This window comes from Rhinoraja longicauda, chromosome 11 (assembly GCF_053455715.1).
Source record: "Rhinoraja longicauda isolate Sanriku21f chromosome 11, sRhiLon1.1, whole genome shotgun sequence".
In the NCBI taxonomy this organism is placed as follows: Eukaryota; Metazoa; Chordata; class Chondrichthyes; order Rajiformes; family Arhynchobatidae; genus Rhinoraja; species Rhinoraja longicauda.
The window spans coordinates 16,950,315-16,964,889 of NC_135963.1; the positions used below are offsets into that span (position 1 = coordinate 16,950,315).

General features: G+C 46.5%; 1 protein-coding gene across 5 annotated transcripts in view; it reads left to right on the top strand.

Moving 5' to 3' along the window:
• Positions 1 to 3,224: 3,224 nt before the first annotated feature.
• The window catches only part of st3gal3a (ST3 beta-galactoside alpha-2,3-sialyltransferase 3a), a 350,137-nt gene continuing 338,786 nt past the window's right edge, over positions 3,225 to 14,575 (top strand). For all 5 annotated transcript variants that reach the window (XM_078408347.1, XM_078408350.1, XM_078408351.1 and 2 more), the window contains exon 1: positions 3,225 to 3,516. The gene's annotated coding sequence lies outside the window, so the exon portion shown is untranslated. The remainder of the gene's footprint in view (positions 3,517 to 14,575) is intronic.

The following is a 14,575-nucleotide window of genomic DNA, read 5'->3' on the forward strand; positions in this document are numbered from 1 at the left end:
TATTAAGAGAGGCTCTGTAGTTGCTATATTAAGATAGTTTGGGTCTGTATTCCTTGGAAGAATGACAGGGTGACCTTATTCAAGCATTTAAGATCCGAAGGCAGCTTCATAAAGTAGATACTGAGATGTTTTGGGGACATTGATGTAAAATAAAGTGCTAGTTATTTAAGACTGAAATGTGCAGACATTTCTTCCCTCAGAGGATAGTGAAACTCTGGAATTCTCTGACACCCAAGGATGCTGCAGGCCAGACCATTAGATATACTTATGGCAGAGATGGTTACATATTTACAATATAGAGGAACTGAAAGTTATGGGGAACTGACACAGAGAGGAGTTGAGGTTCCATTAGTCAGCCTTGATCATATTGAATGGTAGGGCAAGCTTGAGGAGCCAGGGGGTCCACTCCTGCTCTTATTTTCTTGTGTTCACTGCCTCAAAACATCCTCAATTGAATTATAGTCAGTGTAGCAGCCAGTGTGTGCACAACAAACGCCCACAAACGGAAATGTGTTACGAACCAAATAATCTATTTTTTTGTAATGTTAATTGAAGGATAAACATTGACCTGAACATAGAGGATGCTTCCTTCAACACTCCCACTCCCACTCCCCCCCCCCCCCCCCCCCCCCACAAACTTTGGTCTGATTTGCATCAGAATTGTCCGATTACATCTTTTGCATCACCCTGTGATTTCAACTGAATGTGGCACCAAAACTAAGAGGTAAATTTACTTGAATTGCAGTCATAAAATATTGAAAAAAGGCCCTTCAGTCCAAATCATCCATACTGACCAAAATGCCTGATCTTATAAGGTCATAAGGAATAGTAGAATTAGGCCATTCAGTCCATCAAGTCTACTCCGCCATTCAGTCATGGCTGTTCTATCTCTCCCTCCTAACCCCATTCTCCTGCCTTCTCTCCATAATCTCTGACACCTGTACTTATCTCGTTCTATTTGGCCACACTTCGTCCATATCCCTCTTAGCCTTTCCTATACGTGTACCTGTCTAAATTTGTGGCCTGCCCCCTGCTCTTCTGCCTCAGCCATCACACGAATAGTCTTCCAGTTCATCTGGGGTTCAAAGATGGAGCGGGTGCGACGGGTCACGATGCATAAGTCGGCAGACACTGAGGGCTAAAGCATACCCAATGTTGCCCTCATCCTGATGGCCACCTTTCTACGTGGCTGCATCAGGCGATGCAAAGCACGTGGGTGCCAAGTGTCCTTACCTGCTGTGGTTCTACCTTTCCCTGATGTTGCAAAGGATGGGCCTTGCACTGCTGCCAAGTGACATGCCAGTCAGCTGGACATTGCCCCCCATCTGTCCTTTGAGGAAGAGTTCTTCCAGACCAATACCAATGAATACAAGGCCACCAGGTAGTGAATAGCATGGAACAGTTGTATTGTACTTATTTAATTCTGGATAAAGATTATTTTTGGAACAAAATTTGTTTTTAAGTTGTAATTGTGCGTGCCTCAACTACTTCCTCTGGCCGCTCATTGCACATACTGACCGTCCACTGTGTGAAAACGTCGCTCCTCAGGTTCCTATTAAATCTTTCCCCTCTCACCTTAAACCTATTCCCTATATCGATTCCCCTGCCTTGGGGAACAGATTGTATGTATTCACCCAATCTAGTCCGCTCATGATTTTGATACATCTCTAAGATCACCCCATTCACCTTCTGTGCTCCAAGGAATAAAGTCTGAACCTATCCAACCACACCCTATCCCTCAGGCCCACATGTCCTTGTACATCTTTTCTTTCCAGTTAATGGTCTCTTTCCTCCAGCAGGGTGACTGAAACGTAATACAATAGTCTGTGTGGCTCAACTTCTATACTTAATTCCCTGACTGATGAAGGCCAGCGTACCAAAAACCTTCTTTACCACTGTATCTATCGTCAATGCTGCTACGTAATTAATGGTACTCCATGATCCCTCTGCACCACCGTATTCCACAGGACACTACGATTCACTATGAAGGACCTGCCCTGGTTTGACATCCACTATGCAACACCTCACACTAATCTGAATTAAACTTCATTAGTTATTCCTTGACCCACTCGTCCAATTACAATAGACAATAGGTGCAGGAGTAAGCCATTCGGCCCTTCGAGCCAGCACCGCCATTCGATGTGATCATGGCTGATCATTCTCAATCAGTACCCCGTTCCTGCCTTCTCCCCATACCCCCTTACTTCGCTATCCTTAAGAGCTCTATCTAGCTCTCTCTTGGTCAAGATCCCACTGTAACTTTTGATAACCATCTTCATTGACCAGGATAACACCTATGAGAGTGTCATCTGCAAACTTACTAAGGCCGTGCACAAACTCATCCAAAAGTTGATCGCAATTGGCCTGAAATACACCACTAATCACAGGCATCCAATCTGAAAAACAAACTTCCACCCTCTGCTTCCGATCATGAAGCCACTATCCAGTTCGTTAGTTTTTTGCCTGAATTCCACATGATGTCATCTTCCAGTGCAGCCGAGCATGCGGAACCTTATTAAAGGCCGTGATGAACTAGAAGGGGAAACATTCTCTGAAATATTTTTATTTTCACAGTAAAATGGAAAAGGGAAAGGTTTTAAAGTTTTGAGAAAATTACTGGGGAAATTTCATAGAAGTTTCCATGAACATGAAATGCTTTGTAGAAAAAGGCAGTTCAGAACATGGTTTAAATAGAACTGCACAAGAATTGTAAAAGGAAGATTACTGACGCACGTGAAAAAGAGCAAAATAATTGAATTACAGAAAACACAGCTTGAAGAACATGCTGACCTACAAATATCTTGTTCTGAACCTCTGTATATCCCCTCTTTGTCTTTATCTTGTGCAAGCAGAGGGACAAATATTACTTCTCTTGGGAAATGTGGACATTTTCGGCGGAAGAAATACTCCGCAGACAGTTTGAAATTTAAAAAAAAAGACCACACGAAAACTTGTGGAAAGTGACAAGGCAAAAACCGAGAAATGCAATTAGTTTAATGAATTTCCTGTCTGTATTCCCCACGCTCGGTCGTGGGAGCAGGCGAGGAGACCAGTCTGAAGTTTATGCGCCTTCTCTCTCTCTCTCTCTGGGCTGTTTGCTCTTCTGATTACAGCAACAGAGAGAGCGTTGTCTCCCCTCTCCTCTCCTCTCCTGGCTTCGTGTTCTTTGTGTCGTGCGCTGTCTCTGCTTTGGGGGCGGGCTGTTGGTACATGCACGGATGCAGAGGCGCTTAGTGAGCGGAGTCTTGTTGTGTTCAGTTGTGACTTGGCGAGAGGGGAAACGGCTCATTGCTCGGACTTTGCGAGACTGAACGAAGTAAGACTTGGGAAAGGACCAGCGCACTCACTGTAAGCCGCCGGCGCGCATGCGTTCGTCCCCCCCTGCCCCACCATCCAGAGCAGAGGATAACATGGGGCAGCCGCACGGAGATGGTTCGGGCGCCGCTCTACCTGGAGTGTGTCTCCAGAGTCTCTGAGGAGCTTTGCGCCGGGGGCCGTGAGGCGTTAGACGGACGTGTGAGTACCTCGGGCACTTGTCTTCTTTACCTTGCTTGCTTGCTTGCTGTGCATGAATGCCGAGGAGGTGAACTCCCCAGGGCTAAATAATGGAGTTGTGCTAAATCTGGAGGCGGTGTGTGGAGCCTGAGGGGGGGAACAGTTGCCTTCCTGCCTCAACCCGAGTGTAAGGAAAAGTATTTGAGTCCAAAACGACCGTACTGGGGGGGGGGGGGAAAGAAAGTTGCTGCGAACTTGGGGCGCTGTCTGCGCACGATGTTGCCCGCTGATGTCCAATATTAGGAATGTATGGGACCTGGTGGTCGGCTAGCAGAGATGAGCATCGTTGAAAATGGGCTGTAAGTAGAGTGCTTGAAGGGTTAACGTGCTATTTGCACAGAGCTTTGATCTTGAACTTGATTGTCCGTTACTTCCTCAAACCCAGGGTGCTGAAAATGTATACATGGATCAACAAATATAACGTACGACATCGTCGTTTTATGCCAAACCTTCGATCGTACTCCTTGCAATAATGTTATGGTTAATAAAGATGGCCGTTAAACATTTCCCAGCCTTAGAGGTTCTGTAAGGTGATCAACAGCATATGAGATAAAAATAGAAAATGCTGTAAATGCTCAACGGATCAGCCAGCATTTTCTGCGTTTAGTTCAAATTTGCAGCATCTGCAATTTTTTAACATTATTTTTCAATAACAATTTTTCAATAATTTTTCAACAAGTCCAAGAAGGCAAGGCATCACAGTTCGTACACTTATCACTCAATGTCCTTGAAGTTCCCTGCAGTGTCTGAACAATATAATTTGTTATCGAGATGCCTGACTCTACTGCGGTTGGATTGAGTTGAGTAACTCGTATTGATGGCACAAGGCAAGAAAGACTCAGCACTATGTGAGCTTTCCAATGGAAAAATGCACACGTCATGTACTATATAAAACATTTTTAAAAAGTTGTATAGGGCCCTAGTGAGACTGCACCTGGAGTACTGTGTGCAGTTTCCGTCTCCAAATTTGAGGAAGGATATTCTTGACATTGAGGGCGTGTAGCGTAGGTTTACTAGGTTAATTCCCGGAATGGCGGGACTGTCATATGTTGAAAGACAGGAGCGGCTAGGCTTGTATACACTGGAATTTAGAAGGATGAGAGGGGATCTTTTCGAAACATATAAGATTATTAAGGGGTTGGACACGTTAGAGGCAGGAAACATGTTCCCAATGTTGGGGGAGTCCAGAACCAGGGGCTACAGTTTAAGAATAAGGGGTAGGCCATTTAGAACGGAGATGAGGAAAAACCTTTTTCAGTCAGAGAATTGTAAATCTGTGGAATTCACTGCCTCAGAAGGCAGTGGAGGCCAATTCTCTGAATGCATTCAAGAGAGAACTAGATGGAGCTCTTAAAGATAGCGGAGTCAGGGGGGTATGGGAAGAAGGCAGGAACGGGGTACTGATTGAGAATGATCAGCCATGATCACATTGAATGGTGGTGCTGGCACGAAGGGCCGAATGGCCTACTCCACCTATTGTCTATTGTCTATTCAAGAGAGAGTTAGACATAGCACTTTGGGCTAACGGAATCAAGGAATTATGGGGAGAAAGCAGGAACGAGGTATTGATTTTGGATGATCATATTAGAAACATACAAACATAGAAAATAGGTGCAGGAGGAGGCCATTCAGCCCTTCAAGCCAGCACCGCCATTCATTGTGATCATGGCTGATCGTCCCCAATCAATAACCCCTGCCTGCATTCTCCCCATATCCCTTGATTCCACTAGCCCCTAGAGCTCTAACTCTCTCTTAAATCCATCCAGTGATTTAGCTTCCACTGCCCTCGGTGGCAGAGAATTCCACAAATTCACAACTCTCTGGGTGAAAAAGGTTTTTTCACCTCAGTTTTAAATGGCCTCCCCTTTATTCTAAGACTGTGGCCCCTGGTTCTGAACTCGCCCAACATTTGGGAACATTTTTTCCTGCATCTAGCTTGTCCAGTCCTTTTATAATTTTATATGTTTCTATAAGATCCCCTCTCATCCTTCTAAACTCCAGTGAATTCTAAGCTCCAGTGAATATTGAATGGCGGTGCTGGCTCGAAGGACCAAATAGCCTACTCCTGCACCTATTTTCTATGTTTGTTTCCAAAACTGAATATATTTTCCATATGTGGTTGATTTCTGTGAGCAATATCACTGACATTTTGCTCATGTTGACTCAGCATTGTCACCTAAGCCAGCGTCAGAATAAAATTACAATAGTTGACGCAATGGAATGATATAATGAAATTATTTAAAACTGGACTAACATGTTCAGTTAGAGCTAGTTGCTAATCAATTCAAGTGATGAATATAGTCTTGCAATTTATACTCTGGCAGATCCAGTGATTATTTTCAACCACAGTGATCATTTTTCAAACTCAGTTTACACTTGTACTTGGATCTATTCCATGTGATCTAAGGAGGTGGCACGTGTCCTTGTTTCTATTATCCTGGGATAGGATCCTAATCACTTCATTTTAATTTATTTATCTCGAGATATCTTAATGTGTCCCCAAAGCAGTAAATTAGAAAATATGGCTCCCTTATCTTATATGCAACCAGATACCAAGCATGACCTATCCCCAAACCTCGGGTATTATTCCTCCTTGCTTCCTAAAATATTCCTCCGAAAGTACCCTTGTGTTGTAATGGAGAGTCGGGTGTCAATTGAGTGATAGAAAATATATCCTATCGTCCTGAATTGCAAGAGGTCTTTTCTAGCTCGACTGTGTAAATTGTATTAATCTATACTAGGATTACCAGCAACTGCAGAGATCTAAATTTAGTTTCAGCAGCAAAACATCTGCATTGACAACACAATACACGACTCCATCAAAATCTCATTCATACTCTATTTTCATTTTTCCAGGGTTAAGCATTTTAATGTGCATGCAATAGTGGAGGTTAAAATAGATATGGTTAAGAGCTTCAAGTTCCTTAATACCACCAACAATTGGATTTGGTCCAACCACATTGACAAAGGGAAAGAAAGCATACTAATGCCTCTACATCCTCAGAAGACCAGGGAAATTTAGTGTTTCTCCAAAGACTGATCAGTCACTGCAAATGCAACATATAAAGCATGCTATCCAGAGACATTACATCTTGGCCATGGCAACTGCTCTGCCAAGAACTGCAGGAATTGCAGTGGGTTGTGGATGCCACCTGGTCTATCTGCCCCGGACCCCAATCAATTCCATCTACACTTCACACTGCCTCAGGAAAGCAAACAAAATAATCAAGAACACTTGCACACTCGACAGATGATACAAAAGCTTGAAAGCACATACCAGCAGATTCAAAAACAACTCTACTCTGCTGTTATCACTCTTGAATGGACCTCTCATATGCCAAGGATGTATTCCCAATCTATCATAGAAACATAGAAAATAGGGGCAGGAGTAGTCCATTTGGCCCTTTTGAGCCAGCACCGCCATTCAATATGATCATGGCTGATCATCTAAAATCAATAACCAGTTCTGGCTTTTTCCCCCATATCCCTTGATTCCCATAGCCCTAAGAGCTAAATCTATCTTTCTTGAAAATATCCAGTGAATTGGCCTCCACTGCCTTCTGTGGCAGAGAATTCCACAGATTCACAACTCTCTGGATTATTGTGGATGTCAGGGGTTATGGGGAGGAGAATGGGGTTAGGAAGAAGATATAGATCAGCCATGATTGAATGGCAGATTAGACGATGGGCCAAATGGCTTAATTTTATTCCTATCACTTATGAACTTTCCAAATGTCGAAGAGTACAGACTCAATCTGCATAATCTCTTGTCATGTGTCAACTTCACACCTGGTATCATTCTGGTGAATCTTGTTTGCACTATCTCCATCGCAAATCCATCACTTTATTTTGTACTGTCTTATCAGCAACCTGAAAAATTGCAGCAAAACGTTCTTGCATTGATTTACAATGCCTTTTGGCGTGAAGGCCAATGTGCCATTCATCTTCCTGATTACTGGTTGAACCTGCATGCCAATCCTCTTAGATTTTACAATGGACCTCCCTGAGCCAAATGTAATTTGCTCTTTATTTTGTCCCACCAAAGTGAAAAGCCTTACATTTTTCCCAGATCATTCTTCATCTATCAACTTCTAGCCCACTTACATAACCTATCTGTATCCCTTTGAAGGCTCTTTGTTTCCTCAGCAAACAGCAAACATGGTTCCAGTACATTTAGTTGATTTATCCAAATCATTAATATAGATTGTAAATAGTTGCTGCCACAGCACTGATCCATGTGCATGTCAATAGTTACTAATTGCCAATTGGCAAAATAACTATTTATCCTGATAATCTGTGTTCTGGTGGTTAGCCAGTCCTCTATCCATGGCAACATATTACCATCCCTCTGTATTCTCTTATCCATTACAGTAACCTTTTAAATGGCCCTTTATTAAAAAGGAAATTTACCATTCCTCCTTATCCATGTCCTCTATTACATCCTCAAAGAACTCTGGCAACTTCATCAAATGATTTCCCTTTCCTAAAAGCATGGACTCTGCTTGAGTAACCTCTGATTTTCTAAACGGGAAAGAAGCAAATATCTGAAGAAGGGGGTCTCGATCTGAAATGTCACTATTCCTTTTCTCCAGAGATGCTGTTTGACCTGCTGAGTTACTCCAGATTTTTGTGCCTATTTTCAGTTTAAACCAGTATCTGCAGTACCTTTCTACACAAGAAGCAAATGCTTGATGTTCTGGGAAATGATATAACCTGCAGGGACGAAATATGGGGGAAAAGATTACTGTGTCAGGAGAGAAAAGCTAAGGTAAAATCTGTTTGAATGGAGATATGAATTACCTCACTTGTACATTAAGCATTTTATAATCTGTATCTAACAGGAGATGTAGAATATGAGATTTGTGGCAAAATTACTGAGACCTGTGAAAACATAAAGATAAGTGTTTTTAATGATAACCCAATTTGACAGGAGGCAGATCATTTTCAGGATAAAGGAGCAGAGGATTTGAAATTTTCCATAGATAGGCACAAAATGCTGGAGTAGCTCACTGGTTAATTTTCCATCATCAGTATATCCTGCCCACTGAGGACATAGAATTGCAGGATTTGGGGAACTCGGGGTCCAGGTCCATAACTCCCCGAAAATGGCAACATAAGCAAGTAGAGTGGTAAAGAAGGCAAATTGTATGCTTGGCTTCATTGATTTGGACATTATAAGTGTCAGGAAGTAATGATGAAGCTTTTTTGGACTTTGATTAGGCCGTATTTGGAGTATTCCATGCAGTTTAGTTCAGAGATACAGCACGGAAACAGCCACTTCGGCCCACCGATTACACATCGACCAGCGTTTCCCCGCACATTAACGCTATCCTACACAAACTAGTGACAATTTACATTTATTCCAAGCCAAATAACCTAGAAACCTGTATGTCTTTGGAGTGTGGGAGGAAACCAAATATCTCGGAGAAAACCCACGCGGTCATGGGAAGAACGTACAAACTCCGTACCCGTACCCGTAGTCAGGATCGAACCCGGGTCTCTGGCGCTGTAAGGCAGCAACTCTACCGCTGTGCCGCCATGATATTGGAGGCTTTGGAAGGTGCAGAGGAGGTTTATCAAAATGATGCCTAGATAATGGGGTATTACCTACAGGGAGAGTTTGGACACACTTGGATTGTTTTCGCTGGAATGCTAAAGGTTGCGGGAGAAAATTGTATGAAACTGTGACCCAAGAGAAGTGTGTAAAATTATGTGGGGCATTGATAGGGTAGACAGTCAGAACTGTACACAGTATTCCATGTGGTCTCACACAGAGAGGAGCACTCTCACTGCATTGAGAAACCTGACGGTCAGAGCTGCAGGGAGGAGACTTTCATTGTGAAAAGACTTTTGCGAGTCGGTTAGTGGAATGTAGTGTCTGTCTCTTTGGGAGATTTGTTTGGTGAGCATTGTGACTGTTTTTCCAGAGGAGATTTGGAGGTGGCGACGGTTGCAAAAGCCCTCGGTCCAGGCTGTGTGTGAGGGTGAAGGGCAGAGTAATCCATCAGATGGGAGGATTAATGAAAACCCTGGATACCAGCCCCTCCCACAGAGCAGGTCTTTGTTTCCCAAGTGCGGATAGTGAGCAGAGGTGCTGTGTCTCATCTCTTTGCCTCGGAGACCGGCTCTGGCTGTTTCTCTGGAGCTGGGGTCATGAGGGCCATCCTTTGGTCTGACACCTGAGTGTGAGAGGGTCTCTGTCCTGCCGCTGCCAGTGGGCCCAAGCTCCTCGGCACTGCCTGAAGTTGAACCCCCTGGGTCACAGGTGGGGCTGGCTAGCACAGCTGGAGCACCTGCCGTGCCATGGGTTGGGTGTAACGGCCGCTGGTGCCTGTACTCGGCTGATGAGGACTTGAAGAATGGCAGGGCCAGTGAGGAGTTGGAAGTCCATCAGCAGCGAAACAATGGACTGCCTCAAACCCAGTGCCAGAACTCCAGTCGTCCCTCTGAGCGATATCCAGAAATCCCTGAGGGACACCAAGGGTAGCCAGGAGAAAGCCCAGCTGGCTTCTGACCGCTGGGCAGATTTGCAGGGACTCCTGAGGCCCGTCTGTGCCATCCTCAAAAAGAAGCGGAAGGACACAACGGTAGATAGGAATAAGACGCGCATGTTCGGGGATTTTATGACCCACCCTACCAAAGAAGTGTAGGGTGCTGCGCATCTCCACTCCTTCTTCAAAGTGTGCTGGTACCAGGAATTTTGTGTCCTCCTGGCATGAAGATCACCATAGCAACACTGCACATCAACAGCAGCAGGAGGTCTCTCCTTGGGTATCAGCATCTTTGGGTATGGGAGATAGGTGGTGAACTACCTGCAGTATATCCACACTGTTCCCGAAGTCGAGTTTGCTTGGCTCCTGGTGTGGCGTGAGGGACGGGTTGACGTGAGTCACCTCGGGTCCTATTCGAGTGGGGTGGCTATCTTGCTGGCCCCAACTTTCCAGCCAGATGCTTCACCTCACTGTGGTGTGGTAATAGTACATTCAGTTCACAAGGCTCCCACGTTCTCATAGCATGACCTTCATCGGTGCTGGCTTTGACCTGCTTAGTAGAAAGCCCTTCTTAAGCTTTAAGTATCTGTCGCATATGTATGAATGAATCTTGCAGGAAGGTGTTAATTTTGTACTGCATGAATATTGACGTCACCCCTGAGTGAGCTGCATGTTTTGTGTAAGTTGTACAAATGGTCTATTTAATTGAAGGTCATATGCTATATGTGTAAAAAGGATCACAATCACATTTCCAATCGATTTTAAGCGACAATTCAATCAAATGGATCATAAAAAATACATGTGTTATGGAATTGAATTTCTAAGCTATTTTGTCCTATGAGAAAATAATGTCTGACTAAAATTGAATTGGCTCCAATTTGGTCTAATGTGAGGCTACAAAGCAATATCTCAATATCCATCACTGACATCAGTGTTGCTGGTGCTTATAGAAACAACAAAAACATTTAGCTGCCAACACCATTTGTGTAAATTGGCACAAATTACTAAAATAACTGGTTAAGGTCCTGAAATTGATTTGAGTAGGTATATAGACTTGAAACAAGAGAACATTTATGATAACAGCATCTGTTTCCCCTGCTTTTCCATGAGTGGATCATCAATATGAAACTAATTACATTGCTCAAGAAATCACATAAAGGAAATGATGTCATGTTGGTTTATTTCATTCTGACTCTGACGAGAAGGAATCACAAAGAAATGAAAACGTGCCTTGAATTGAATTGAATGTTGTTAAAGAAAGTTTGGTTGTTATTTCAACAATTTGGAGCTCAGCTCGAACCTGGCAAAATCTTCCAGTGCTAGAGCAAATGGGTTACAGGATTGGTAACAAAACTGCTCTCAGGAAATGGGTCAGTAATGCTAAAGAGGCATGTGATTAAAACTTTTAACTGACTTCAAGTTACTCTATGGCGAGTCCGAAACTTGTTGGTTGTAGACGAAGTTTATTGCAGCCGCAATACACGAATACAGAGTTAAACAACAAGGTACAGGACAACCAATACAAACTTACTGTCTTCCTTGAAGACTTCGCCGAACTGACTAAAACGGGCGCCAAACGCGCACATGACATCGCTGGCCAACCAGCGATGTCGTTCCCTGGACCAATCCCCATGGTCGCGTTCCCACATGACCTCGCTGGCCAATCCGAGGGTTCGACGACCTGGACCATTATCTATGGTCGCTATATGACCCCCCCCAGAACCCGAGGTGCGGAACCTAGCTGGGAGCCGGATTTCGCGACCATAACGAGTACGGAGAGGGACAGCCTGAACCACAGGAGCCGGAGGTTCCGGACTTGGTGGAACAGCCGGAACGAGAGGTTCTGGAGGAACTACCGGCACGGGGGGTCCTGGAGGAACTGCCGAAACGGGGGGTCCTGGAGGAACTGGAGGAACGGGGGTTTCTGGACTGGGCGGAACTAACGGAGGTCGGCCTCTCCTAGGGGTTTGACCGACCAGGACTGGTTGATCCGGGTCCAAATGGGCAGGTTTGAGCCGGGACACCGAGACGAGTTCACTCTTGCCGCCCATGTCTAAGGTGAAAGTAGCCATTCCCTTACGTAAAACCCGGAACGGCCCTTGATAGACCCTCTGCAACGGGGCGCGATGGGCATCTTTACGCAGAAAAACAAACTCACAGTCCTTCAGGGAAGACGGTTCATGTACCATGGGACACCCATGACGTGAAGTCGGCACTGGAGCCAGGGAGCCCACCCGTTCCCGGAGGGATGCTAACGCTGATGGGACTGTAGGGAGCAGGGCTGAAGGGTCCGGAAACAGATCTCCGGGTACTCGAAGTGTCGAGCCATATACTAGCTCTGCGGACGACGCACCGAGATCTGGCTTAGGAGCAGTCCGGATGCCCAAAAGAACCCAAGGGAGTTGGTCTACCCAGTCCGGGCCTTCAAGCCTTGCACTGAGGGACGCCTTAAGTTGGCGGTGGAACCTTTCTACGAGTCCATTTGCCTGGGGGTGATATGCAGTTGTGGGTTGTAACTTGGACCCGTACAGTTCCGCCAGCGCGGCCCAGAGGGACGAAGTGAACTGTGGCCCTCTGTCAGTTGTAATAACTGCCGGGACCCCGAAACGAGCTACCCAATGAAGGGCCAAAGTCCTAGCACAAGACGCTGACGAGATATCAAACAATGGGAAAGCCTCTGGCCTCCGGGTGAACCGATCCACCACCGTGAGGAGGTGGGTGTAGCCCCGGGAGGAAGGCAAAGGCCCGACCAAATCCACGTGGATGTGGAAAAAACGAAAAGCCGGGACCCCGAAATCCTGTACGGGGGGCTGGACGTGGCGCTGGACTTTAGCGGTCTGACAGGGCACGCAGGAACGTGCCCACCCCGCTACCTGTTTCCGCAGGCCATGCCAGACAAACCTCGCTGCTACCAAGGCAGAGGTGGAGCGGATGGACGGGTGCGCCAGCCCATGAATGGCATCGAAAGCCCGGCGCTGAAGGGAGGGCGGTACTACCGGCCTGGGACCAGGAAGAGAAACATCGCACCAGACTTTCGTGCCATCCGACCCACAAGCTACCTGGGCCAACTTCAATCCCGAAGTGGTGGACTGGTAAGCCGAAACGGTATCCGCTAGGAGCTGTGCCTCCGCGAGCTCCTGGGGATCCACTTCGCAGTCCATCGCCGAAATAGGGGGAAAAGCAGGTCTAGACAGGGCGTCAGCAACGGCATTAAGCTTACCCGCGATATGACGGACATCTGTGGTAAATTCGGAGATAGCAGTCAGGTGCCGCTGCTGGCGGGCCGACCATGGGTCAGACAATTTCAAAAAAGCAAATGTTAATGGCTTGTGGTCCGTAAATGCCACAAATGGGCGGCCCTCGAGGAAATACCTGAAATGACGGACAGCTAAATAGAGAGCCAGAAGCTCTCGGTCAAATGCGCTATATTTCAGCTCGGCCGAATTTAGTTGCCGGCTGAAAAACGCTAAAGGCTGCCAACGGCCACCGACCTGCTGCTCCAGAACCCCACCCACCGCCACGTCAGAGGCGTCAACCGTCAGGGCCGTGGGGGCGGAGGGGCTCGGATGGACCAACATGGTGGCGTCTGCCAAGGCTGCCTTAGCTGCCGTAAAAGCCGACTCTGCGGCCGGGGACCACAACAACTCTACCGGATTCCCTGCAAGGCATTGGAAAAGCGGGTGCAGGACTCGCGCCGCTGCCGGAACGAATCTATGGTAGAAATTAACCATGCCTACGAACTCCTGCAGCCCTTTTACTGTGGTGGGCCTGGGAAAAGCCCGGATAGCTTCCACCTTCTCGGGCAAAGGGGCGGCGCCGGCAGGAGTAATTCTGTGCCCTAGAAAATCGAGGGCAGGCAGGCCGAATTGACATTTGGAGGGTTGGATAATGAGCCCGTGGTCTTGGAGCCGCTGGAACACGGTCCGCAAATGGGCCTGGTGTTCCTGCACTGAGGGGCTGGCTACCAGGATGTCATCTAAATAAATAAACAAAAAGGGTAAACCCCGGCCCACGCGGTCCATCAGTCGCTGGAAAGCCTGTGCCGCGTTCTTTAAACCGAAAGGCATACGCAACCATTCAAACAACCCGAACGGAGTAATAGTTGCAGTTTTTTGTATGTCCTCCGGTCGCACCTGGACAGTAGGGCTGGGCGAGGAGGCGATTGTCGGAGCGACGTGCTCATCTTCGGCAGAGGGTCGGAGGTCGTTACCGCGGACATCAGGAACCAGTGAAAAAGCCCAGAGAAAATCTGCGCCCAGGATCGCTTGTTTGACGTCGGCTATGATGAATGGCCATTCGTACGTGCGGAGGCCTAACACAAGAGACATCTTCCGTGTACCGAAAGTGCGAATTGGGCTGCCATTAACCGCGATGAGGGTGGGACCTGTCTTACCCGATCTGGTTTCGAGGTCGGTCGGCGGCACTATGCTGACGATGGCTCCCGTGTCTACCAAAAATTCTGTGTCCGTGAATCGATCATGGACATAGAGGCGCCGGTTCTGGCCAATCGTAACTGCCCCTATGTACGA